A 25,510-nucleotide genomic window follows, 5' to 3' on the forward strand; every position below is an offset into this window, starting at 1 on the left:
GGCTATACTTAGCATTGTGTGTAGAACGTATTTCAGGATAAACTATAACATTACAAAGTCAGTTCTGCCATATACCACTTTCCCTACAAAATAAACAATATAAATCTAGCTCCAGCATATATCTAGGATTTTGGTTTCTCAGGAGTAGAAATATATATAGTCATTTTTCTTTGAGAAAGATAATGATATTACTAGTAAACTCTCCCTAAAGCAGAACTTGGTTTTTCCCCAAAAAAGTAGAATTGTGAGCACTTTCAATTACTACACCTGTTTTCTATAGAATAATGCTGAATGGGGCTGTGTGTGTGTCATACAAAAACATTGGTTTTTTTATTTTAGATAATTGTTGGCATTAAGTTTTTTTAAAGAAACACTTTTAAATATAGCTCATATTTTAAACTGTAAAGCAGTATTAAAGCAAGAGAGCCAACTCTTAGATGAGACATCAACTTTTTTCAAGTATACCATATATCCATATGTAAAATTTGTTTGCAATGTTGCAGTCATGTTGTTTCTACTGAAAGAAATCTAGATACTTGTATAGTTTTGTTTCTAAAGCAATGGGAAATAATAACACATAATTTTGTTTGCTTTTTTATATTGTGTACTCAGGTTATCAGGGTCAATTAATCAACAATTCACAGCATTCTTTGCAAAATAAAAAATTATTTCCAAGATCTTAATAACAGCATATACCTCCCAATAATTAATATTTTTGAGTAGCTTATTATATACTTATTTACACAATCATATTTTTCTAAGGTGCTATACAAATTTCTCTTGAGTGAAAGATTTATTCATTCAAATGTTTGTTTCCAGTAAACACATATTGTAACATATTTGTTTCTAACATCTGGTGATAGATTAGCTACAGAAGGTTCAGTTTTGCTAGGTTTGGGAATATCCAAGAAGATCATTTCAAATGCCTACTGAATACTGCAAGTTAAACTGTAGTGTCAAAGGATACAGGCTTTGTCAGTAACAAGCCCTACACATCTGTGATCCAACGTTGCTCAGCACAATAGCGAAAACTACAGAAAAAGGCAGTAGAACCCTAACTTCAGCAAATGTGGTTAATTTCCCTTTAATGTTTGTGTCTCTATTTGTTTCATTCTAGTTCAAATAAAAAGATTCACTAATCACTGTTTCCATAACATGTATTTATTAATGTCTAGTACAAGACATATTACACAAACATTTCAGAATATGAAAGGTAGCTATATGGGAACATTTACTGGAAGCAGAAGGAGCAGGAGTGATATCATAAAGCTGAAAAACTGAGCTGATAGACAATCTCTAGGTTACCAAAAAAAGAAGTAACAAGCAGGCTGAGATCTCTAGAAAAGTCACATTCTGAAACTTACAAAAGTACAATGATATAAGCAGAAGCTGAAGATATTCCTGGGGGAAAATGTTGATTAATACCAAGAAAAACTTTAGATTTTAGAAGTTGCAGGTATATCACTGGAATTCTGACCCCTGAAGAAATCTAACATACTCTGAGGGTAGACCTTATCTGCTGTATCAGTGACAGAATGTTTTAGCACAGAGTATATAACTAATTCCTTTAGTTAAACTGAATTGTACTAAACCAGGCACTTGTCTTAAACTTGAGTAGTCCAATAATTCTTTGTAAGGATCCAGCACTATAAGACTGAAATTGTACTTACATGATGGAAAGCAAAGTCAGTTAAGCTGAATATGGCTTTAATGTTGCATATATCAAAAACAGTTCAGTAAATGACATTTTCTGTACTATTACAGGTAGTCTGCTAAGCTTGTAAGCCGCCCTGAGTCTTCGGAGAAGGGCGGGATATAAATGGAATTAAAATAAAATAAAATAAAAATAAAATAGTCCTCAATTTATGACAGAAATGGAGCTTACCCATTCCTGTTGGAAGTCAAGGCTACATTAATGAAATGCATTATTAGCAATCTCCCTGTCCCTGCTTTCCCTAATGGAAAGGTCCTCAAACTACGGCCCATGGGCCACATGCAGCCCACCTTGTCTTCTTATCCAGCCCGCCTCAACCTCCCAAGCAAGCTGTCCAATCATGAGGAGAGAGTGGGTGGATGGCGGCAAGAACCCCAGCCAATGGCGGGAGGTGAGTTGTTGGGAGATGTTTTTTCCCCAGTTTCTCCCTCATACGCCCAAGTGCGTGCTCATGCTTCAGCCATGCCCCCTTCCTCTCCTCCTCTCGCCTCTTCGTGTTTTTACCTGAGCTAGGCTGTTTAGACCTCACTTGCAGCTTCAGCCTCGCTTAGGGCAGTCAAGCTGGGCGATGACAATGCCATTGCTGTTCCTGCTTCTGAGGCTAGGCGCTATGGAATGTGAGCCCCAGACTCCGCCACTGCTGCTGCTGCCACCATGCTGGCCAAGAGGAATCTGGTGCCACCGGCCCTCAACATCACCCCCACCATCACTGAAGGACCCAGCCCTATCAGCGGCGGCGAGGGCAACAGCTCCGAGTGAGTGGGCTTGACCCCTGTGAGGGTTGGGGTGGGGCTGCTGGAGTGGGGCGCAGGTTAGGGGTCTGAGCGGAGTGGGTGAAGGATGAGGTATTTGTGAGGGGCAGCTGGGGTGAGTGAGAAAAAAGCAGGAGAATTTGCTCCTGGAAGGTTATTTTGGGGTTGCAAGGGATTGTGTGGAGCTGAGGCAATGAAAGGTCCGGAATGCCAATCAAGGAGAATATTTCTGGCTCAGGTTTAAAATGAAGGGGTCTTGGGGGGTCCCTGAGGATGGTGGTTTTCTTGCAGACGGTTCAGGACCCAAAGTGGGATAATGTGAATTGATGATGTTACCTAGTTTGGGTCATGAGACATCTACAAAAAAGCCACCAAGCTCAGAGAGCACCAAGAACTCCACAGCCACCCTCTTCCTCTTCTCCTCCTCCATTCCACAAACCCCCTCTCTTCTGGTATTGCAGATGTTACCTAGTTTGGGTCATGAGATGTCCGCAAGAAATGCTGAATAGAAATGGCACCTTGCCTTTCTGACAGATATAACAGAATTACTCAACAGTTTCAATGTGCAACTTCAAGAAAAGGGGAAGCTCATCTGTGATATGCATTCACATGTGAAAGTATTTGAAGTAAAATTGGACATACTCATTAAATAAGCGAGGGAGGAAAACTTCTGCCATCTTCCCACAACTCAAAAACTATTTGCAGAAAAAACAGCAGTTGCATTCCCAAACAAAACATGTGTGGATTCAGTGGAAATGTTGTATATTTTCTTCACTTAAAAAGTCATTCAAATAATTAACCAATTCATTTTTCTTGTTTCATTTTTTCATTTAATACTTCATTTTACATTGTTCTAATCATATTTTTTTTCAAACTATAGTCTGCCCCCCCCCAACAGTCTGAGGGACAATGAACTGGCCTCGTTTTAAAAGTTTGAGGACCCCTGCCCTAATGCATTCATTAAATGAATGCACAGGTCATTAGGTAAGTAAGGGATGACTCAGGGGTGGGGGAAACCATGAGAGGCCTAGTGCAGGCACAGGAACATCTAGGAGGCCTCCCCCCACTCTCTGAATTATCCCACGCTCTGCTTCCCGCTCATTGGGTTTCCCAAAGCCCTACTCTGTCGCAATTGCATACTTACCTTTTGAAGATATCCAGAGCTCAGGAAGCTGGAGTAGAGAAGGCTGCTCCCTTGCTGGGCCACATGGCACAATCGAGAGCAGAAATCCTATCACTTTTGCTTCCATTGCAATCCTTTCCTCCCCAGCCAGCATAAATTGGTACGATCTCTTCTCAGCTCACCAGAGCTAGCTTATGCTACTCTTACACTGGCAAAGCTAAGAAGAAATTGTGCCTGTTGTGGTCTGTTGCAATCCTTTCCTGCCTGGACAGCGTAAATCAGTACAATTTCTTCTTAGCTTAGTCAGCATTAGCTTTAGCTGTAGCTTCTGAATGATGATCCAAGAGCAGCCCCACAGTCAGCACATTACAGTAATCCAATCAAGAAGTGACCAAGTCACGAATGACTGTCTGAAGACCTTCCCAGTCCAGCAACAGGTAAACAACTGGTGCCAATGTGAATCTGCACAAAGGCTCTCTTAGGCTCAATTGCCACCTACTTTTCAAACAGGAGCCATGAATCGAAGAGGACCTCCAGGTTGTATGCCAGTCTCCCATGGGAAAGTGTAACCCTATTAAAGACTAAAGATGAAGGATTCCTGGGATTGCTACTCAGTTTTGTCAGGATTGAGCCTGAGTCTGTTCCCCCACATCCAGGCCCACATAGCCTCCAGGCACAGGCACAGGACAGCACATCTTGATCATGTTCTGACCCCAAACTGACAGATGACCTCACCCAGCAGTCTCATGAAGAGGTTAAACCAAAGGGGAGAGCTGAGTCCTGTGGCACTTGACTAATAATAGGCTGTGGCTCTTTGAAGTTTTGTGAAGCTTTTTCTTTTAACTAATTTTCAGAACAAACCAAATGTCAATCAGAACTGTTGAATGTGTAGCAGACAAAATATAGCAATGGTAACAATACTTAGCATTTCAAAACAGACTTAACTTGCTTTCTGTCCAGTCTTAAAGCCTCTGGGATGTTACAAAAAAGATTTGTAAAAGAAGGGTATCTCTCAGTCAGTCACTAATTTCAGTCACTGATCAGCAAAACATCAGTGTTGGTTTTTTTTTTTAAAAAAGAAACATTTAACTCAATGACTATCAGAAGAGACTATACAAAACAGAAATTGAATAGAATAAAGCAAGCCATAAAATCTTATAATAATATAAGTAAAATTGTAAGTTTTAGACTTTTGGGCATCAAAGTTAGCATAATAAGGTATTATGCAAATGATAAGGCAATTGAATTACTTAGAATAACAAATAGTAAAATTACCAATCTAAAGTGTAGAATCATTATGCTAAAGTCTATCTATGGATAATTCATCTATGGATAAAATAGTATAATTAATAGTAATATTATAACTAGAAAAATGCAGTGATGTACTGCATAAGGAAGAATATTTATAAAGTTATTGTGGTTTAAAAACTAAAACTTAAGAGTCTAATTATAGTGACCATATTGTTAAATTAATTCTGGCAACTAACTATTAAAGAAAATAAGACAGAAGTAAGAATCAATTAAAAATGATATAATACATTGTTACAAACTAATGACTAAATAGAAAGCACATTTGAAATGTTTCCAAATGAAGACTAGCTGGGGGTGTTTGAAGAAAAAATATGGCATATTGTACAAACTTCGAGAAGTATTTGGCTGCAATCACCAAAGTACAATCAGACTGATCTGATAATAATAGTTTGAGATAGAAGGAATCAGTGTGACCAGAGTGCTTGGTAATGAGTGGACATAATAATTCCTGGCAAGTAACAGCCTAGAGGGAGTAGTACAACATAACATGCTCCAGAGTTTCAACTGCTCCTCCACCACATGGCACAATCTCCTCTCAAAAGGGATGCTGCAGTATCTCTCCTCAATGACTCCTATTTGAAGGTCATTGAATCTAGCCAAAGAAAAAACCCTTCTAAATTTAGGATTATTATGTGGCTGAGTTATCTGGCTGGGTGAAGAAAATATGTGGAGTGGCTTAGAAAGATGTTTCTGAGGAAGAGTGACAAATCAAATTGTAGTTCTATGTCAATGGCATGTTATTTAAGATTGGCTAATGCACATTCATAAGCCCATCAGGGTGATGACTGCCCATGAGAAGCCATAAGTTTTTAATTTTTCATGTACTACCTGACACCAGGGAGACTGGAAGCTGTCAGCCATAATTAAAGGGGCCAAGCCAGCTGGAAAAAAGAAGCTTAGTATGAAAGAATGAGAATCCAGGTGGAAATTTCTATTTTGAGTAGACCAGCTTCACGATGAAACTCCACATTTGGAACACAGCAGGGTAGAGGACAGGTCTCAGGAACTTAGATTGAGCTCTTTCAAGGGGAAGAAATGGCCTGTAAAGGACCAACTGGATACCAAAGAAGAGTTGAACTCAAATCTTGCCTGAGAAGGTTTGAGTGCTGCAGTATACTATACTGTATGCTGGGCTCCTTTTGAAGAAACAGAAAGATTGTAACCTGGGGCTGTTTTCTGTATGTTTAAGAAGATATACTTGGAATGGGATTTGCATTTGCCTATGGCACAGAAAACAATTCCTAAGTATTTAAAGGTCTTAACTTTTTTCTATTGGGTGACTGTTTAGCCATCAGAAACGTGCCTTAGGGCACTTGGCAAATACCATGACCTTGATTTTTAAGTAGTTAATTTCTAGTAGTTCTTGTTAACAGTTCTTAGCAAGTATATAAAGTGCCTGCTTCAGGCCAATATGTGTCTGAGAGAACAGCACAGCATTTGCATATAGAAGAATAAACATATTTGTTTTTCAATTTTGGTGACTAGAGAGATGGATTCTTCAATTTGTCTACAAGGGGGTTGATGAATAGATTAAAATGGAGGGGGTGATTTCTAGAGGAAGAAATAGCAGACTGAAAACAGCTTCCTGAAAAGTGGAGCCCATGACTGAGGTGGAATGAAGAGTCAATCAGTAGTTCAGCTGTTCAAAACTTTTCCCAACAAGGAGAAGACTTGAGATTATCAACAGTGCTCCAGACAGATGCTCGTCATAAGGGGGTTGCAAGGTAGTGATCTCTGGTGAGTTTAGAGCTCTGGGAGACAAGGAAATATGCAAGGACAAGGGAAGTATGCAGGGGGGGTACCCCAAGGCTCTGTTTTAGGCCCAGTAGTCTTCGACCTCTTCATCAATAATTTGGATGAGGGGATAGATGGGGAACTCATCAAATTTGCAGATGACCGCAAGCTGGCAGGAATAGCCAACACTCCAGAAGATAGGCTTAAGATACAGAAGGATCTTGACAGACTTGAACATTGGGCACTATCTAACAAAATGTAATTCAGTGGTGAAAAAAGTAAGGTTCTACATTTAGGCAAGAAAAACCAAATGCACAGGTATAATATAGGTAGCATCTGGCTCAATAGTAGTAACTGTGACAGGAATCTTGGAATCCTTAATCACTTAAATATGAGCCAGTAGTATGCTGCAGCTGCCAAAAAAAGCCAACACAATTCTAGGCTGCATTAACAGAGGGTTAGAATCAAGATCACGTGAAGTATTAATACCACTTTACAATGCCTTGGCAAGGCCACACTTGGAATACTGCATCCAGTTTTGGTCTCCACAATGTAATAAAGATGTTGAGACTCTAGAAAGAGTACTGAGAAGAGCAATAAAGATATTTAGGGACTGGAGGCTAAAACATACAAATAATGGTTGTTGGAATTGGGTATGTCTAGTTTAATGAAAAGAAGGATAGGGGTGACATGAAAGCAGTGTTCCAGTATCTCAGGGCTTGCCACAAAGAAGAGGGAGTCAAGCTATTCTCCAAAGCACCTGAAGGCAGGACAAGAAGTGATGGATGGAAACTATCAAGGAGAGAAGCAACTTAGAACTAAGGAGAAATTTCCTGACAGTTAGAATAATTAATCAGTGGAACAACTTGCCTCCAGAAGTTGTGAATGCTCCAACACTAGAAGTTTTTAAGAGGAGACTGGACAACCATTTGTCTGAAATGGTATAGGGCTTCCTGCCTGAGAAGGGGGTGGACTAGAAGACCTCCAAGATCCCTTCCAACTCTGTTATTCTGTTATTCTGACAAGACTGACAGCATATAAATCCAATAAATAAATACATAAATAGGCAAATAAACAATCTTGCTGACATTGTGGTCACCACCTTTCAAAAACATTAAATTTGCAAACTTCTTTTTCTAACCACCATTGGAAATTGTTTGTTAACTTCTTTTCATCTATTATGAAGTTTGGACTGACAAATTTGACAGCACCAGTGAGTCACTTTCAGTTCTTTGCAAAAAAAAAGCTATAACTACAAGTTTAAGAACTTTAAAAATGGAATAAACAGGAAGAGTTTAGAAACATTTTAGAAAGATGCTTATGGAGTATGGATGCACATAAAGTTGAAATAAGATTTTGGAATTAATTATAAAGCATTCTTCCAAAGGGAAAATGCTTTTGTTTTCTTTTAAAAGAAGCATTTAAAAATTGGCCCATAGAGGGAAATAAAATTTTCAGTTAAAGAAAAAAAAGTAGAAAGTTGCAATTACAGAATGAAGCAACATATTCTAACAATGGACGTATTAAAATGTTAAAATGAACTCAGAAGTTAAAATTAATAGTGTCCAGAAAGACATCTGACTCTGTGGACTGTCTTAAACTTTACTTGACAAGATAAAGACTGAGTTAAAAGTCATTTTACAAATGACAGGCTACAAGAATGACATGAAAAAAGACATTACACTGAATATACAAAAAAAGCTAGCAAATGTTTTAATATTTAAAAGGATTATATAAACAATAAACCAAAAGAGAGATTCAAATAATTTCCCTTGAATTTATAATATGGGTTTATTAAAGTTTTGAAAAATCTTGTGAGAGGAAACAAATACAAAATGAAAAGAAATCAAGTTCTATAAAATTATTTGAATGAACTAAAGATTCTAAGAAGTAAAATGGACATAACGTTGGTTTATTTGATCAAGGTTAAAATAGATGTATTGTTATTTTGGATAACCCTTTGTGGACGTTTGTTGACACCAGGACTGAAATGATAATGTTTTGTGGCTTTGGTTATAGCTAAGAGATGAGATAAGGGAGAGGAGATCATTTGTTGTAACTTAAGAGGAGGCAAAATTGTTTATACTTATGATGCAGGTGGGAAGTCACTTCTTTATATATTTTTCTTCTTTATTATATTCTTCTTTTTCTTCCTTTTCTATTTCACTTCTATTATTTCTTTTTTCTTTCTTTTCTGCATCTTCTATCTTTTCATTCTTTTTTTTAAAAAAAAATTGAATTAGTTTTATCATTCTGGCAAAAGCAGAAAGATCCTGTAAATGCCTCTGGAATCAATTAAGGCACATGCTTTTGGAGAGACCCACCAGTGAGGCTGATACAAGTTTAGGGGGAAAAAATCTATAGCAAAGGATACGAGGACAATTTTGTAACATTTCCTTCACAGCTGTGGGCAGATGGTTGGTGGGAACTCGCATTTTATCCAGCTTTCTGGCTCTTGGGAATCTCCCCACTCCCACCAGCAATTTCCCAAAGCCCAGGCTATAGCACTTTGCTAGCATCTCCCCATTCATTAGATGTGAATAGAAGAACAAATTACTGCTTCTCCCTTGTTCACTGTTCTTCCTCATAAAAGCAAATGCAGGAAGGAAGCAGGAGGAGGAAATAACTGGTGAGAGAGCAAAAACAGCCGAATAGCAATATGCAGTTAGAATTAGTCTTTATACCAATCTTTGTATGATAGATGTACTTCATAGTACAATGATTGCCAAATGTGCTGAGATACAGATTCAGTGGCTCACCCTTATGTCCACAGGTGTGCTACAATCCCCCTGACCTGCCTATTCCTCCACCCCCACTTGAGCCACGCATGCAGCCAGCCGATCAGCGTCCACAAAGCTGCTATGGCTCTGGAGGCTGCAGTCTTCTCACTGCTACTTCTCCCCACATCATCATGCCCGAGAAGCCTGAGTTATCACTCCACCCCACCATGGCCTGCTCCATATAGCTGTGACTTTCTAGCCTTCAAAAAACAATATCCCATTCTCTAGCTTTCTAGCTGCACCTCCCATTGGCTGTGCATGCCTGTCAGCAACTGCAGAAAAAGGCAAAGGTAAGTGGATTTGATCGTGGTGGTTGAAAGAAGGTTCCTGGGTATGGTGGAGAAGGTCCAGGCCTCCCAGCTTGCAGCAAGCATCCACACACCAGTGTGTTTTCTAGCTGGCTGAGGTGTCCAAATCAGCAACAGGTTTCCATTTGCCAGTGGCAATCAGACCTCCCAGGGTCTCCCTCACCTCCTGAGGTAACCCCATGCAGTTGCTTATTGATCGCAACTAGGACAACTGGTATTGCAGTCATGGAGCAAAGCAATAATGTGGCTGTCTCACTTAATGACCATTTCACTCAACAATCATAATTCTGATCCCAATTGTGGTTGTAAGTTGATACTATCTGTAGTGGTATTTCCCCAGCTTCTTGTAATGCATTAATGCCATATTGAGAGAAATTTTAGTTTTGTTGATGGCAAAAGATTGATATAATGACTGTAAACTACATTATTTGCCATTTAAAAGCTTACTAAATGAGAAAAATATTGCAGCTCTCTGCCACTATTTATATTACCGGTACTAATGGTGTTTCACTAACTAGCATTTCAAAGTTTTCCCACTTATAGATACTAACATGGCTAATTTGATTAAAAGTGTTTGAAACAACCACTAGTTATGTTCTTCGGCTAATCCCTCATCCCTATTTTCACAATCACATTTTTTCCTTCAAGACTTTACAAATTAAAATTCAGCTGACTCCATTAAGGATAATTTGTTAGTCAGAAAAAGTGCTTCCAGACTTCTGATTTTTGACATGAGGAGAGTAAATATATTGCAGACTTCCTCAATCTGCAATGAATCAACTCCAATAAACACTCAGCCAATCAAAGCTGATGAAACAATATGGGAGTTACAATCCAAAGTCACTGCAGGATATCAAGCAGGAGAAACCAAGAATGAGAAAATAGAAACTGTTAACTTATGAAGATGCCATCCTGAGGTTTATTTTTTCCACTTCATAATTATTGTAATTTAGACAAGAACCAGATTTTTTAAAAATTTTTTTAATAAAACTTGTATTAAAAAAATCTGCAAGATGGAAGGAATAGTGTTGTTAACATCACAGGCATCTACCAAAGGGTTGGTATATCTATATAATGCTATCATCTTCACACCCCATGCAGATAATTAATGCCAGATTGATTAACTTTAGTCCTGATTCATTTATCTGTTCTATTAATGATAAGATTTCCCCCCAAAGTGGAGATCTTCCATTGGCCTTGAGGGATCATTAGATTACATGTAATTTCTGAATACTTTAACATATCTCAGGCAGATAAAAGAACTGTGGAGTACATGAGCTTGCTTGTTTCCTGACTAAATAACATCCTATGTAAGGTGTGCTTCAGTGCTAGAAGGGAGTGGTGTTTGCTTCTGTTTACAGTTTATACAATGGCTTGCCCTCTCAGTGTGAGTGGAAGTGTTTTTTTCATTGGCAGTTCCTTGATGGGGCTGTTTATCTGAGCTGATAGTTTCTTGATTAAGGTATTGTTTACTCTTTGTTTGTTTGTCTAATCCTGGTGTTAATCCTTGCTTATCTGTGTGTTGATTGCTGATGAAGAGGTATTCTGTTCTTTTTATTTCCTTTTTAGCTTATTATCTCTTTTGCATGATATGTAAGTATTGTTTATCTCTATGTACCTGTTGATGGCTAATTTATCTGAGTATCAAGCTTCTAGGAATTCTCGAAGGTTTTTGGATTTAGCTTGGCCCACGGGTCAGCAACCCATGGCTCCGGAGCCGCATGCGGCTCTTTGAGCCATCTCCTGCGGCTCCCAGTCGCCCAGTGCACGCGCAACTCTTCAAACGGGCAGTGGTGCGCGCGCACCTCTCCAAACCTTTGGAGAGGTGCACACGCACCTCTGCCTGAACAGGCAGTGGCGCCGCTCGTTGGGAAAGCTGCCGTGGCCCGTTTGCACAGCTGCCGCGTTCGTCCATGTTTGACGAGCGTGGCAGGTCTCCCAACGGGCGGTGGCGGTTTGGAGAGTGCGCGTGCACCTCTCCAAACCGTCGCCGTCCCGTTCGTAGGTCTGCCGCGCTAGTCAAACATTAACGAACACGGCAGGTCTCCAAACGGGACGGCGGCAGTTTGGAGAGGTGCGCACGCACTCTCCAAACCGCCGCCGTCCTGTTCGGAAGTCTGCCGCGCTCGTCAAACATGAACGAACGTGGCAGGTCTCCAAATGGGACGGCGGCGGTTTGGAGAGGTGCGGACGCACTCTCCAAACTGCTACCATCCTCTTTGCAGAGCTGCTGCGTTCGTTCGTGTTTCTTTCAAACGCGGAGGAATGCAGCAGCTCTTCAAACGAGGCGGCGGCAGTTTAGAGCTGCGCAGCTCCCCAAACCTCCACCTCCACATTTGAAGAGCTGCTGCATTCATCAAACGCAGAGGTTTGGAGGTCCCGGGAGAGGGGGAGGACGCTCGGGTGGCTCCGGCGGTGCCCGGGCTGAAGGTGCCGCCGCAACCCAGTGCCCGTCGCCTGCGAGTCCGTCTCTCCCCCCCTGCGTAAGCTGGCGTCACTGGGCAGCGACAGGTGCATGCAGCTCAGGATGCGGTGCGGGCATAGGGGGTGGTGTATTTTTTGCTTGTTCTGCATATGCGCGTGCGTGCCCACATGCGCACGCACATTTTGCGGCTCCCATTTTTTTGTGTGTATGACGGAACCGGTTCCGAGTGGCTCTTTTGCTGTTTCGGGTTGCTGAACCCTGGCTTGGCCTAAGATGCTCACAATTTCCCATTTGAAACTATGTTAACTCTGTCCATGTGTTGTGAAATTAAGGAGTTTTCATCATGTCTTTTGAATGCTAGTTGGTGTTCATGGAAGCGTTCTGCTGGTCTTCTACCTGTCTGTCCTACGTTGTTACAGTTCTTATACTGTATGTTGTAGATGATTCCTGTTTTTTGTTCTTGAGCTACTGATGTTTTGGTTTATTTAGGATGTTTTGGAGGACTTTAACTGTTGATGCCATATGGTAGCAATAGGGTTTTTTTAGATGTTTTTGATATACGACAGTGTTATCTTTTTCATAGCTTGTGTTGGTAATGGGTAGCACAGTCAAGTGCTTTTTGACAAAGTTCTTTGGGTACTCATTTTGTTGGAAGATGTCATATAGGTTGTCTGTTTTCTTTTTCTATGTCCAGGGTTGCTGCAGGGTGCTTGTGTAAGAGAAGAAGTGGCAGAGCCTATAGGTGGATCAAAAGAGGATCAGCTTAGAATACCTATGTAACAACTAAGTTCAACCCACCATGAATTCCGTTCCCCCTTATCTAACTTGAACAGGTGCTAACCATTAGTTGAGAATATTCCTCTGCATAGACATGAGCAATAAATATGTTTAATTGGAACTTCATGTGTGGTCCTTGTCTTTTGTGCATGACATTCTTCTCAACTTGCTCACACTTTTCAACAAATGGCAACAAAGAACACCAGAATGGCATCTGACCCACAACCTGGAGCAGGGGCTGGCCAGGCCACATTAGATGCTTTCCTGCACCAATTGGATGCTTTGGAAACTGAGATACACAATATGTCACCTATGATGCTCCAGTTGGTCCCAAAAAATACAGAATTAGTTTCATCTTCAACTTCTGCTGCTGGTACCTCCAGCACTTCAGCATGAACACCATGTGAGGGAAGTCTTAAGTAGACTGATGGAAAGCCATCTTTTTGCTAAATTGGGAAAGTGTACTTTTGATTTGAAGCAGCTAGATTTCTAAGGTTACTGCATTTCCAAAAATGGAATTCAGATGGATACCCAAAAAGTCCAAACAGTGCTTAAGTGGCAGATGCCCCCCACACACAAAGGCTTTGTGAATTTTTACAGAAAGTTTGTCCCATACTATGCCCATAAAGTTAAACCCCTAACAGTTATTGAAAAAAGGAGTCAAATTACTCCTGACTGCTCCCAGATGCCAACCCCTCCTTTAACACCCTGACCAAGCCGAGTGATTTGTCATCCAGACCAAAGCCCCTGATATTGGGGCCATTCTCTTGCAAAAGGGATTGGGAATTGGGAACTGCTTTCTACCTTGTGTGTTTTTCTTAAGGGCTTTGACTGCTCCAGAACAAAACTATAACATTTTGAACAAAGAGCCATTAACGGTCAAGTCAGCCTTCAACCAAAGGAGACACTTTTTGGAAGGCATGCATTGGTCCATAGAAGTCAACACTGATCATAAAAAACTAGAATTGCTGCAACAATCTAAGCTTCAGACACCCATTAATAAGGGCCACCTATAGCTGCAGGAGACAAAGTCTGGCTATCAACTAATGTCTTGATTTCTACAAGGCAGTCTAAGAAACTAGAGGCAAAACGTATAGACAAAATTTGTGTCATAATTTTTAATTATGACAATGGTATCTTCCACATACTAGATTCATATCTTGGCTGTATGTGTGGGAGTGGTATAGTTTTTAAATGCTGCAAAACAGTCTCTTCTATGAGTCCTGAGAGTGGTGATTCCCATGAGTATTCTTCTAATTTGTTGGAATATTTGTCCATCAGACTGAAAGGCAGAGATTGATGAGATCCATGATTCTGGGTATTCTGATCTTAGTGAATTTGGCTAGGTTGGTTGTATTGTACAGTTCTGCTGCCATGGATTCTTTTGCTAGATCTGGATCTATGGATGTGTACTGTTACATTGATTATTATGTGTGGATAATCTACAGATAGATTCACAGTCTATGAACAGTGAAAAGTTAATAATTAAAGTCCTAGACAAGGATCTAAGGAATTATTAAAGTAGCATCTAAGAATATAGGCACTTCCAAAAAGGGTGGTTTTTTTTGTAAAATTAGGATTGTCAAGTCAGATAAATTCAATATTTCCAGATATTGCAGAAGTCTTTTAGATAGTGCTCCGAGGGATCTAATCACAATTATAATTATTTCAACCTATTCAGGATTGTAATTCCCAAAATTGCTTTACATTTTGGTTTGAGAAAATAAACAATTTTCCTTACAAATAGATTCATCTTTGTAATAGAAAAATTTGTCAGAAGTCATGAAAGTAAAAAGATAAGCACAGCAGAAACTTTGCCTATGCTGAATCTACTGTGGAACTAAATAACGGACTTCATTGTCTAAGGTCTGCCGGGCTTTCACCTGCACATTTAATAAAAAAATATCTCACGGGAAACAGTCTTCTTCCTGAATTTTCCATTGCTTTTAAAGGAGCCAGACAGCTTTCCATCTCCCCTTGCAAGATGGTCACACTGTACTGAGAATGGATTGCTTTCTAAAAGATGATGAATGAAAAAAAATCAGAACTGAAAATACCAAGCCGGAATCTCACACTCATTTCAGCACTTTGAAATTCATTAGGAGTTGCATCATGGAAATGAAGAGCCAAACAGCATGGCAAATATAATTTAAGCTGCAGGCTGAAACTGATGAAGAATGCCGGACAATTAAAAGTAACATGTATTGCATTTTCCTGAAAGGAACTCCTTTCATCTCTTAAGAAAAAGAATCAAAATATTATTTGTTCTGCTCTAATAGTCCTACTCTGTGAAATTAATACAGTTTAACTAGAGGGATGGCCATTATCAAGACTGTTGTGTATTTTGCTTTCTCTATGTTTCCCAGCACTTTCCCATTCATCCACTTTTTTCTCTATCAAGAATAAGAGAAAACTCTTATTCTATTTCCTTCATTCTTTAATGCAAACAACATAGTTTGTATTTAGGCATGGTTATTGAACAGCTTCATTCACTTCACCAGAATTAATTTTTCAGCTCTACTTTTACCATTTGACTAATCATTGTTCATTTTCTGCTTTCTTCTTGGAATGTAACTTTCCTATTGAAATGTGGAGTTGATTTCTTATTTGAGTCTACCTAGTAAGGCTAATATACATGGAAGAAAAAAACAATTCAACAGACTTTACTTACCGTCGTGGAATTATGTTTTCTCCTTAGGATTTTTTAAATGGAGGGAATAGGACAAATGTTTGAAAATAACATGACAATAAATGGTTCCTTATCTTGTTTACTCCACTATTGTTGTTAATTGCGAAGTCATGTCTGACCCATCGCGACCCTATGGACAATGTTCCTCCAGGCCTTCCTGTCCTCTACCATCTTCTGGAGTCCATTTAAGCTCATGCCTACTGCTTCAGTGACTCCATCCAGCCACCTCATTCTCTCTCATCCCCTTCTTCTCTTGCCCTCAACCTTTCCCAGCATTAGGCACTTCTCCAGTGAGCACTTCCTTCTTATTAGATGGCCAAAGTATTTAAGTTTCAACTTCAGGATCTGGCCTTCTAAAGAGCAGTCAGGGTTGATCTCCTCTAGGACTGACCAGTTTGATCGCCTTGCAGTGCAAGGGACGCACAGGAGTCTTCCCCAGCACCATAGTTCAGGGGTCGGCAACCTGAAAAAGCAAAAGAGCCACTCAGAACCGGTTCCATCACACACACAAAAAAGTGGGAGCCGCAAAAAGTGTGTGCGCATGCGTCCACGCACGCGCATGTGCAAAAAACAATGTTTTGCGCATGTGCAAAATGGGAGGCACCTGCGCAGTGACGGGTCTCCCTGGCGATGGGTGTCTTCAGCCTGGGTGCCGCTGGAGCCACGCCCAGGACCTCCAAACCACCAACTGTTCGGAGAGGTGCGCACGCAGCTCTCCAAACCTTCCCACTCTCCGAACGGGCGGCAGCACCACCTGTTTGCAGACCTGCCGTAGCCTGTTTGCAGAGTTGCCGCCTTCAGAGTTGTTGCAAACAGGCCGTGGCAGCTTTGAGAGGTGCGCGCGCACCTCTCCAAACCTTTGGAGAAGTGCGCGCGCACTGCCACCTGTTTGTAAACCTGCTGCCGCCAGTTTGGAAAGCTGCTGCGGCCAGTTTGCAGACCTGCCACTTTCAGAGGAAGGTGGCAGCTCTGCAAACGGGCCGCAGCAGCTTTCTAAAAGGGCGGCGCCAACGCCCGTTCCGAGAGGTGCGCGCACAGCTCTCCAAACCATTTGCAGACCTGCTGCTGCTGGTTTGGAAAGCTGCCGCGGCCCGTTTGCAGAGCTACCGCCTTTGGAGGAAGGCGGCAGCTCTGCAATCGGGCCACGGCAGCTTTCCAAAATGGCAGCACCACTGGCCATTTGGAGAGGTGTGCACGCACCTCTGCCCGTTCGGAGAGGTGTGCACGCACTTCTCCAAATGGGCGGTGCCACTGCCTGTTTGGAGAGGTGCACGGGCACCACTGCCCGTTCGGAGAGGTGCGCGTGCACCGGGCGACTGCGAGCCGCGGGAGATGGTTTAAAGAGCCGCATGCGGCTCCAGAGCTGCAGGTTGCCGACCTGTGCCATAGTTCAAAGGCTTCAATTCTTTGGCACTCAGCCTTTCTTATGGTCCAACTTTCATAGCCATACATTGCAACTGGGAAAACCATGGCCTTGACTATATGCACTTTTCTTGGCAGGGTGATGCCTTTGCTTTTTAGTGTGCTGTCTAGATTTGCCATAGCATTCCTCCCCAGGAGCAAGCGTCTTTTAATTTCTTGGCTGCAGTCCCCATCTGAGGTGATCTTGGAGCCCAAGAAAATAAAATCTGTCACTACCTCCATTTCTTCCCCATCTATTTTCCAGGAATTGAGAGGGCCGGATGCCATGATCTTGGTTTTCTTAATGTTGAGTTTTAAGCCCACTTTTGCACTCTCCTTCTTCACCCCCAACAAGAGGCTCTTTAGTTCCTCTTCACTTTCTGTCATTAGAATGGTATCATCTGCATATCTTAGATTGTTGATATTTCTCCTGGCAATCTTAATTCCAACTTTTGATTCATCTAGCCCTGCCTTTCTCATGATGTGCTGTGCATATAAGTTAAATAGGCAGGGCGACAGTATACAGCCGTGCCGGACTCCTTTCTCAATTTTAAACCAATCAGTGGTTCCGTGTCCAGTTTTCACTGTTGCTTCTTGACCCACATATAGGTTTCTCAAGAGAGAAATAAGATGTTCTGGTATTCCCAGCTCTTTAAGAACTTGCCACAGTTTGTTGTGATCCACACAATCAAAGGCTTTATGAAGCAGAAGTAGATGTTCTTCTGCAACTCCCTAGCTTTCTCCATGATCCAGCGTATGTTGGCAATTTGATCTCTAGTTCCTCTGCCTCTTCAAAATCCTGCCTGTATTTCTGGTAGTTCTCAATCCACATACTGCTGGAGTCTAGCTTCTAGGATTTTAAGCATAACTTTACTAGCATGTGAAATGAGTGCAATGGTGCAATAGTTTGAACATTCTTTCGCACTGCCTTTCTTTGGAATTGGAATATAAACTGATCTTTTGCAATCCTGTGGCCACTGTTGAGTTTTCCAAATTTGCTGGCAAATTGAGTGTAGCACTTTTACTGCATCGTCTTTTAAGATTTTGAATAGCTCAGCTGGAATACTGTCACCTCCACTAGCTTTGTTGTTGCTCAGCTTTCCTAAGGCCCACTTCAGTTCACATTCTAGGATGTCTGGCTCGGGGTCAGTGACGACCCAATTGTGGTTATCTGGGATGTTAAGCTCATTCTTGTATAGTTCTTCTCTGTAGTTTTACCACCTCTTCTTAATCTCTTCTGCCTCTGTTAGGTCCCTGTCATTTTGGTCCTTTATCATGCCCATCTTTTCATAAAACGTTCCCTTCATATCTCCAATTTTCTTGAAGAGATCTCTGGTCCTCCCTATTCTATTGTTTTCTTCTATTTCTTTGCACTGTTCATTTAAGAAGGCATTCTTATCTCTTCTAGCTATTCTCTGGAATTCCGCATTCAATTGGGCGTATCTTTCTCTTTCTCCCTTGCCTTTCACTTCCCTTTGTTCCTCAGCTATTTGCAAAGCTTCGTCAGACAGCCATTTTGCTTTCTTGCATTTCTTTTTCTTTGGGATGATTTTAGTTGCTTCCTCATGTACAATGTTGTGAACCTCTGTCCATAGTTCTTCAGGCACTCTGTCTATCAGATCTAATTCCTTAAATCTATTTGTCACCTCTACTGTATATTCGTCAGGGATATGATTTAGTTCATACCTGAGTGGCCTAGTGCTTTTCCCTACTTTCTTTACTTTAAGCCTAAATTTTGCAATGAGAAGCTCATGGTCTGAGCCACAGTCAGCTCCTGATCTTGTTTTTACTGACTGTATAGAGCTTCTCCATCTTTGGCTGCAGAGCACATAGTCAATCTGATTTCTGTGTTGGCCGTCTGGTGATGTCCATCTGTAGAGCTGTCTCTTGGGTTGTTGGAACAGAGTGTTTGCTATGACCATCGTATTCTCTTGACAAAATTCTATCAGCCTATGCCCTGCTTCATTTTGTACTCCAAGGCCAAACTTTCCTGTTATTCCAGTTATCTTTTGGCTTCCTACTTTAGCATTCCAATCCCCCATGATCATAAGGACATCATTTTTTGTGTTAGTTCTATAAGGTGCTGTAGGGCTTCATAGAACCGGTCAATTTCATCCTCTTCAGCACTGGTGGTTGGGGCATAGACTTGGACTACTGTGATATTGAGAGATCATTCTTTCATTTTGGGGATTGTATCCCAGTATTGCTTTTCCTACTCTTTTATTGACTATGAAGGCTACTCCATTTCTTCTGAGGGATTCTTGCCCGCAATAGTATACCTGATGGTCATCTGAATTAATTTGCTGATTCCTAAGATGTCGATGTTCAGTCTTGTCATCTCTTGTTTGACCACATCCAGTTTTCCTTGATTCATGCATCTTACATTCCAGGTTCTATGGAGAATAAATCTTTACAGCATCAGACTTTCCTTTCACCACCAGGTGCATCCACAGCTGAGCATCCTTTCGGCTTTGGCCCAGTCGCTTCATTCTTTCTGGCTCTACTAGTACTAGCCCTGTGCTCTTCCCTAGTAGGATATTGGACACCTTCTGACCTTAGGGGCTCATCTTCCAGTGTCATATCTGTCCATGGGGTACTGTCCATGGGGTTTCCATGGCAAAGATACTGGAGTGGGTTGCCATTTCCTTCTCCAGTGGATCACGTTTTGTCAGAACTCTCTGCTATGACCTGTCAGTCTTGGGTGGCCCTAAATGGCATAACTCATAGGTTCATTGAGTTACGCAAGACCCTTTGCCATGACAAGGCAGTAATCCATAAAGGGGAGTCCACTATTACATTCACTTTATTTGTTTTAAGCAATTTGTGAGAGCGCAATGACTATAATGGGGACAAAACCAAATCACAGAATGGCTTGACTATGAAATTTTATTATAAGTTAATCCAGGCATTTTAGTAATAAGATTGGTCACATCACACTCATGTTGGAGGCACCAAGGTGCTTCTGGGTTGAGTGACTAGCTGATAACATTACTGTTGCCTGAGGAATGCCCATATTATTAGTAATATAGTAATATTCTGTAGCTGCACTTCATGCTGACATCATCAAAGAAAAAAAATGACAGTGGGGAAACAAAGGCTGGGAGTAGTAGACAGATACAAATTCAGAGAGAATAAGTACCCTACAACAAGGCTTTTCAACCTTTTCACCCATTGCACCACTTTTAGGATATGGCAACATCCGAGTACCACCAGTCGCCTAGCAAGGTGTCAAAAACTTGATTGGCAGTGGGGGTGAGGGGCTCCTTTGGTTTTTATTCTCCCCCCCCCTCTGTTGGGTGGTTGCAGCAGGTTTTGGTCACTTCACATGACCCTGGGACACTGTGACTGTCATAAATATGAATCAGTTGCCACGCATCTGAATGTAAATCACAAGACCTTGGAGATGCTGCAACATTCCAGCTGATTGGTACTTCTTCTGGGCTCAGCAGAAGCTCCAGGATCAGCGCCGAGCTCCAGCTGGAGCCTGGTGCTGATCCTGGCGCTTCCGCTGAGACCCGACAGCCCCTAAGAAGCACTGATCCTGACGCTTTCACAGAGCCCTGACAGCCCTGCAGCTCCAGCCATCTCTCACTCAGGCTTGTGTGGTGCTGCCACCGGTTCAGCTCATTCCCCTCCCCTACCACTTTTCTAGGATGGTCACATACCACCTGCCAGTTGCCATTGTACCACAGGTGGTACTCGTACCACTGGTTGAAAAGCCCTGCCCTACAATACTGATTTTGCATAAGCGTAACTTCATGCTTCCTGCAGGAACATTCTAAGTCTATTATTTGGAGCTGTAAATCTTGGAATTTAAAAGAATCCAACTAGAATATTTTTATATTTCATATGAATATGTTGATTGTAAACCAAGCTTTATATCCAAATAAGCATGTTCAGAATTTCAGCCTTCATTAAAATTCTAATTTAAGAATTGTAATTTCTACTTACTATTCAAAATGCAAGTATTTTTTCCTGAATAGGATGCTATAATCAGAAGTCTCCTTAATCAGCCTTGAAGCAGTTTTCTATAGGTAGAAAATCCTGTCTTAACAGCTGGCTGACTAGAATTCAATAAGAGAAGTTTATTCAGAGCCTCAGCAGCTTTTCCTCGATACACGGAGAAAGAAAATTTCCAGATGGACCTTCAAAGGAATGAATGAAAAATTAGTGAATATTTACTTCTCTACATATCTAGAAACATCTATAGCTCATGTTAATCCTAATGTGTATTTGAATTTTAGGATGGAGTAATCATTAGAAAAACAGGAATAAGATTGGAGTAATTATTAGAAAAACAGGAATATATAAAGATAAAAGCTATTTTAAATTCGTAAACTTTGAATTAATTATAAGTAATGTCAACAAAAGTGCGTATAGTCAAAGCTATGGTCTTCCCAGTTGCAATGTATGGCAGTGAAAGCTGGACCATAAAGAAGGCTGAGCGCCAAAGAATGGAGGCCTTTGAGCTATGGTGCTGGAGAAGACTCCTGCGAGTCCCTTGGACTGCAAGGCGATCAAACCGGTCAGTCCTAGAGGAGATCAACCCTGACTGCTCTTTAGAAGGCCAGATCCTGAAGCTGAAACTCAAATACTTTGGCCACCTAATGAGAAGGAAGGACTCACTGGAGAAGAGCCTAATGCTGGGAAAGATTGAGGGCAATACAAGAAGGGGACGACAGAGAATGAGGTGGCTAGATGGAGTCACTGAAGTAGTAGGCGTGAGCTTAAATGGACTCCAGAAGATGGTAGAAGACAGGAAGGAACGTTGTCCATAGGGTTGCGATGGGTCGGACACGACTTCGCAGCTAACAACAACAATGCTATTTTCCAATAAATATCTTAACTAAACACTGCTACTACATTTCTTCAGGAATGGAAATTGAATTTGCTTCCTTCCTTCCTTAATCCTTTATGGAAGAGTGAGCCTGTAAGCTTTTCAGCTTATAATCTTTATAATGCTAAAATTTTAGCTACCTAGTATAAAAGAAGGAAGAAGAGGAAATGGGACCTCCTTTTTTTTAAGGAAAAGAAAAAGAATCTTTCTGGTTGAACTGATACTCCAGTTAGTGACTGCAGTAAGCCTATACTGGTTATTAACCTGCCAGGGAGACACTGGTAGCTTCTATTATAATTACTTGGGCTGCAAAATATTTAACAAACAAATTAATTGGTAGCTCATTATGTCAGTACAGCTTAGGAAACAGTTCAATAAAACAATCCACAAAGCTGAAATCACCAAATAAAGAACATAATGTCATTTTAGTCTTCATTAGTTTGGCTTTCTGAATAATCTCTCTTTTATTCCTCCTTCTTCTGTTAAACCAAATATGAACTTAGGATCATATGTTCTGGCTTTCCAAGATTTTACTTTCCATTTTAGCAGCTTACTCTTAGTTCTTTTTATTTTGAATTAATTAAATTCATGATCATATCAAGTATCTAATTTCACAGTCAACACTGTCCACGCTTAATCATTTTTATTTCAATTTTGAATATGATTTTGCTACATGCATGTCACACACGTCAGTACATGCATAGATATATGATAGTTGGTAGAATATAAGCAAGACCTTGTTGTCTTTCAAGGTAGTTTCTATATTAGAGAGCCTAGATTGCATAGATTAGTATGAGTACAAGTAGGGATAATTTGACTTTTGTGCTTACTAACCAGAATGTGCTAAATCCTGACATTTTTTCATTAACTGGGAATAGTATATGAAGCATGAGTCAGGTAAGACCAGTAACCTGCTTCCTTTATTTCTCTTACTAAAATCATTATGTGAATGGTCTGATTGATCAAAGCCAAAGTGGCAGTTGAGATCCATTTTTATGGCCAATCTGGTGAAGACCACTGCAAATGGAAAAGTGAGAGTTGGAATGTAAGACATGCAAATAAGAAATAGCCTGAATTAACAAACTAAATGAATGAAAGAATCATGAATATATTATGTGCACATGAAACAAAGAGAAAAGTGAAAGTTGTCATAAATATGAATGAAAATGGTCTGATTTTACAGAATGAAATTAATAAATATACGGTATTCATGAAATACAAGTGAAATGACTAAAATGTATACAAAAAATATGAATTGATGTAATATAAATAGCTATAGGTGTGTCTGAAAGTAGGAATGTATAGGTTGGAGAGAGCCATACATTACATTCCAGAGAAGGATGATGATAAAGAAGGATGAAGTTTGGGAGAAAAGTAGTAACAATCCAAATGCATGTCATCCAAGAAAATATTATTCTCCTCGGTGATACCAATGGCAGTTTGAAAAACAAATGATTGGGTCATTCAGAGTGAGAATAGGTATTGGTGAATATGATAATTGTGGAATAGGACTGTCAATCAACTCACAGTAAACCAGGGCACATCCTCCTAGATTTTATTCTGGAAAAAGAAGAGAGGATGAGAGAGGGATTTGGGAAATGTGGTCATTATAGTATAGAGCCAATTGCAATAAAACAGCAACCATGCTGTTATAATGTCAGCACTGACCCAAGGTCCCTACCATTAAATTCTGTGTTGAATTTTTACAGTTATTTCTTTAGTGATCAATTCTCAAATCTATTAACTAAGACTAAAATCTGAATCAAAACTTTATTTGTAGATTTCACCAATAAACCATTCTATACTATCACTGTTTCCACTTTCCAATCCCTCAAAAGCAGTTTATTATAGATATTATCTATAATAAGATAGCCGTGGCGGTGCAGTCGTTACAATGCAGTATTACAGGCTAACTTGGCCTACAGCCAGGAGTTTGATCCTGACCAGCTCAAGGTTGATTCAGTCTTCCATGCTTCCAAGGTCAGTAAAATGAGGACCCAGATGCATGGCAAACTATACATGCCTCTACGGGGAAAGTGATGACCATGACAGAGACCAAAGAACCAGAGAGGATAAATCAGTTCTTTGAAATCTCTCCAGACAAAAAGAGAATGGGAGATCATCTACTTGTGGTCTGGAGAGTAGCTCTTAATGAAGATACTATGGATCTATAATAAAGGAATCAAGCTATCATGCTCACAAACATGACAGAACCTTTTTAAAGACTATTTAGTTCATTAACCTCACTTTCAGAAATTCCTTACTAATTATTTTAAGATTATTTGAGATCTTCAGAATGGCAAGTTGAAAAGCCATCTGGTGAGTCTACCTTTCTTCTTGAACAAAAGAAAAAAATAATTGTAACTAAGAATTGAAAGAATTGAAATTAAATGGCAAAAAGCAAAATAAGATTTTGATCTAAGAAAGTTTACATGAATTAAGAGTCCACACAAATTTGAAACATTGAGACTTTTACTATAAGATTTTGGAAATAATTAATTTAAGTAAATGACATCTTATGGGAACTAAATTGTTTTATCTATATTAAGTCAAAATAGAATCTTGAGACTTTATGATTTCAGAAATTAGACAAATTATACAAAAGAACGACCTGGGTAATGACTTTTTACTGGGTTTACAAAAGAGGTTTCCTAAAGCCTCAAAGGAGACTTTGCAATGCAAAAAAGAAAAAGCAAAGAGATGTCAAATTCTATAACAACATCTAAATAAATCAAAGACTGAGATTGTTAAAAGGAAATAATATAAAGTTGGTTTATCTTATCAAGGTTAAAGTATTTTTTACAGCTCTTGTAACTCCTTACTCATTTTTTGCTGATATCAGTACTGAAAAATTGATGATTTATGGATTTGCATATAAATATGTGTTATTGGAAGAAAACATATTTGTAATCTTAAGGGGGCTAATTAAATTTGTTTTTACTTGTGATACAGATCAGAAGTCAATTCTTTATATATTTCTTTTCTTTTCCTTATCTTGCTTTTCTTCTTTTTTTGCAACTTTTATTCTTTCTTCTTTTTCAGAGTTTAGTTTATTTGCTTTTAATATTGAAACTAAAATCTGTAATAAAAAATTATGGGAAAAAACCCTATGAACAAAATAAAACAAAAAGTGTCATTCCATGCAAAAAATTAAATTTAAAAATTACTTGTACAAGCATTTACTTCATTTAAGATAGGAAATGATCACATGTATAAATCTAAGAAACTAAGTAAATATGGTAATTTAAGGCAGAGGCCCCCAAACCTTTGGGCACCAGGGACTGGTTCCGTGGAGAAAGGTTTTTCCACGGACCAGAGGGTCCATGGTTTTGTGTGCTGCCTGCATCCCATGGATAGGGCTTTGCTTGTTTGTGAGGACCAGTTGCTGACATGCCGCGGCCCAGTACTGGTCCATGGACTGGGGGTTGGGAACCCCTAGTTTAAGGAATTCCTATAGATGAGCCCTTGAAAGACTTGCTAAGGCCAGGAGTCATGAAGGTAGGAGTTGAGTTCATGCAAATAGGGGAACTTCACAAGTTCAACAATGTTGCAGCATTTCAAATAGTTTAATTTCAAATTAGTTTAACTGCAGTTTAACTGCAAATTCAGATCCATAGCTAACAAACCTGAGCATTGGTTCAGCTCTTCAAGACAGACAA

This window comes from Vipera ursinii (assembly GCF_947247035.1).
Source record: "Vipera ursinii genome assembly, chromosome: 6".
In the NCBI taxonomy this organism is placed as follows: Eukaryota; Metazoa; Chordata; class Lepidosauria; order Squamata; family Viperidae; genus Vipera; species Vipera ursinii.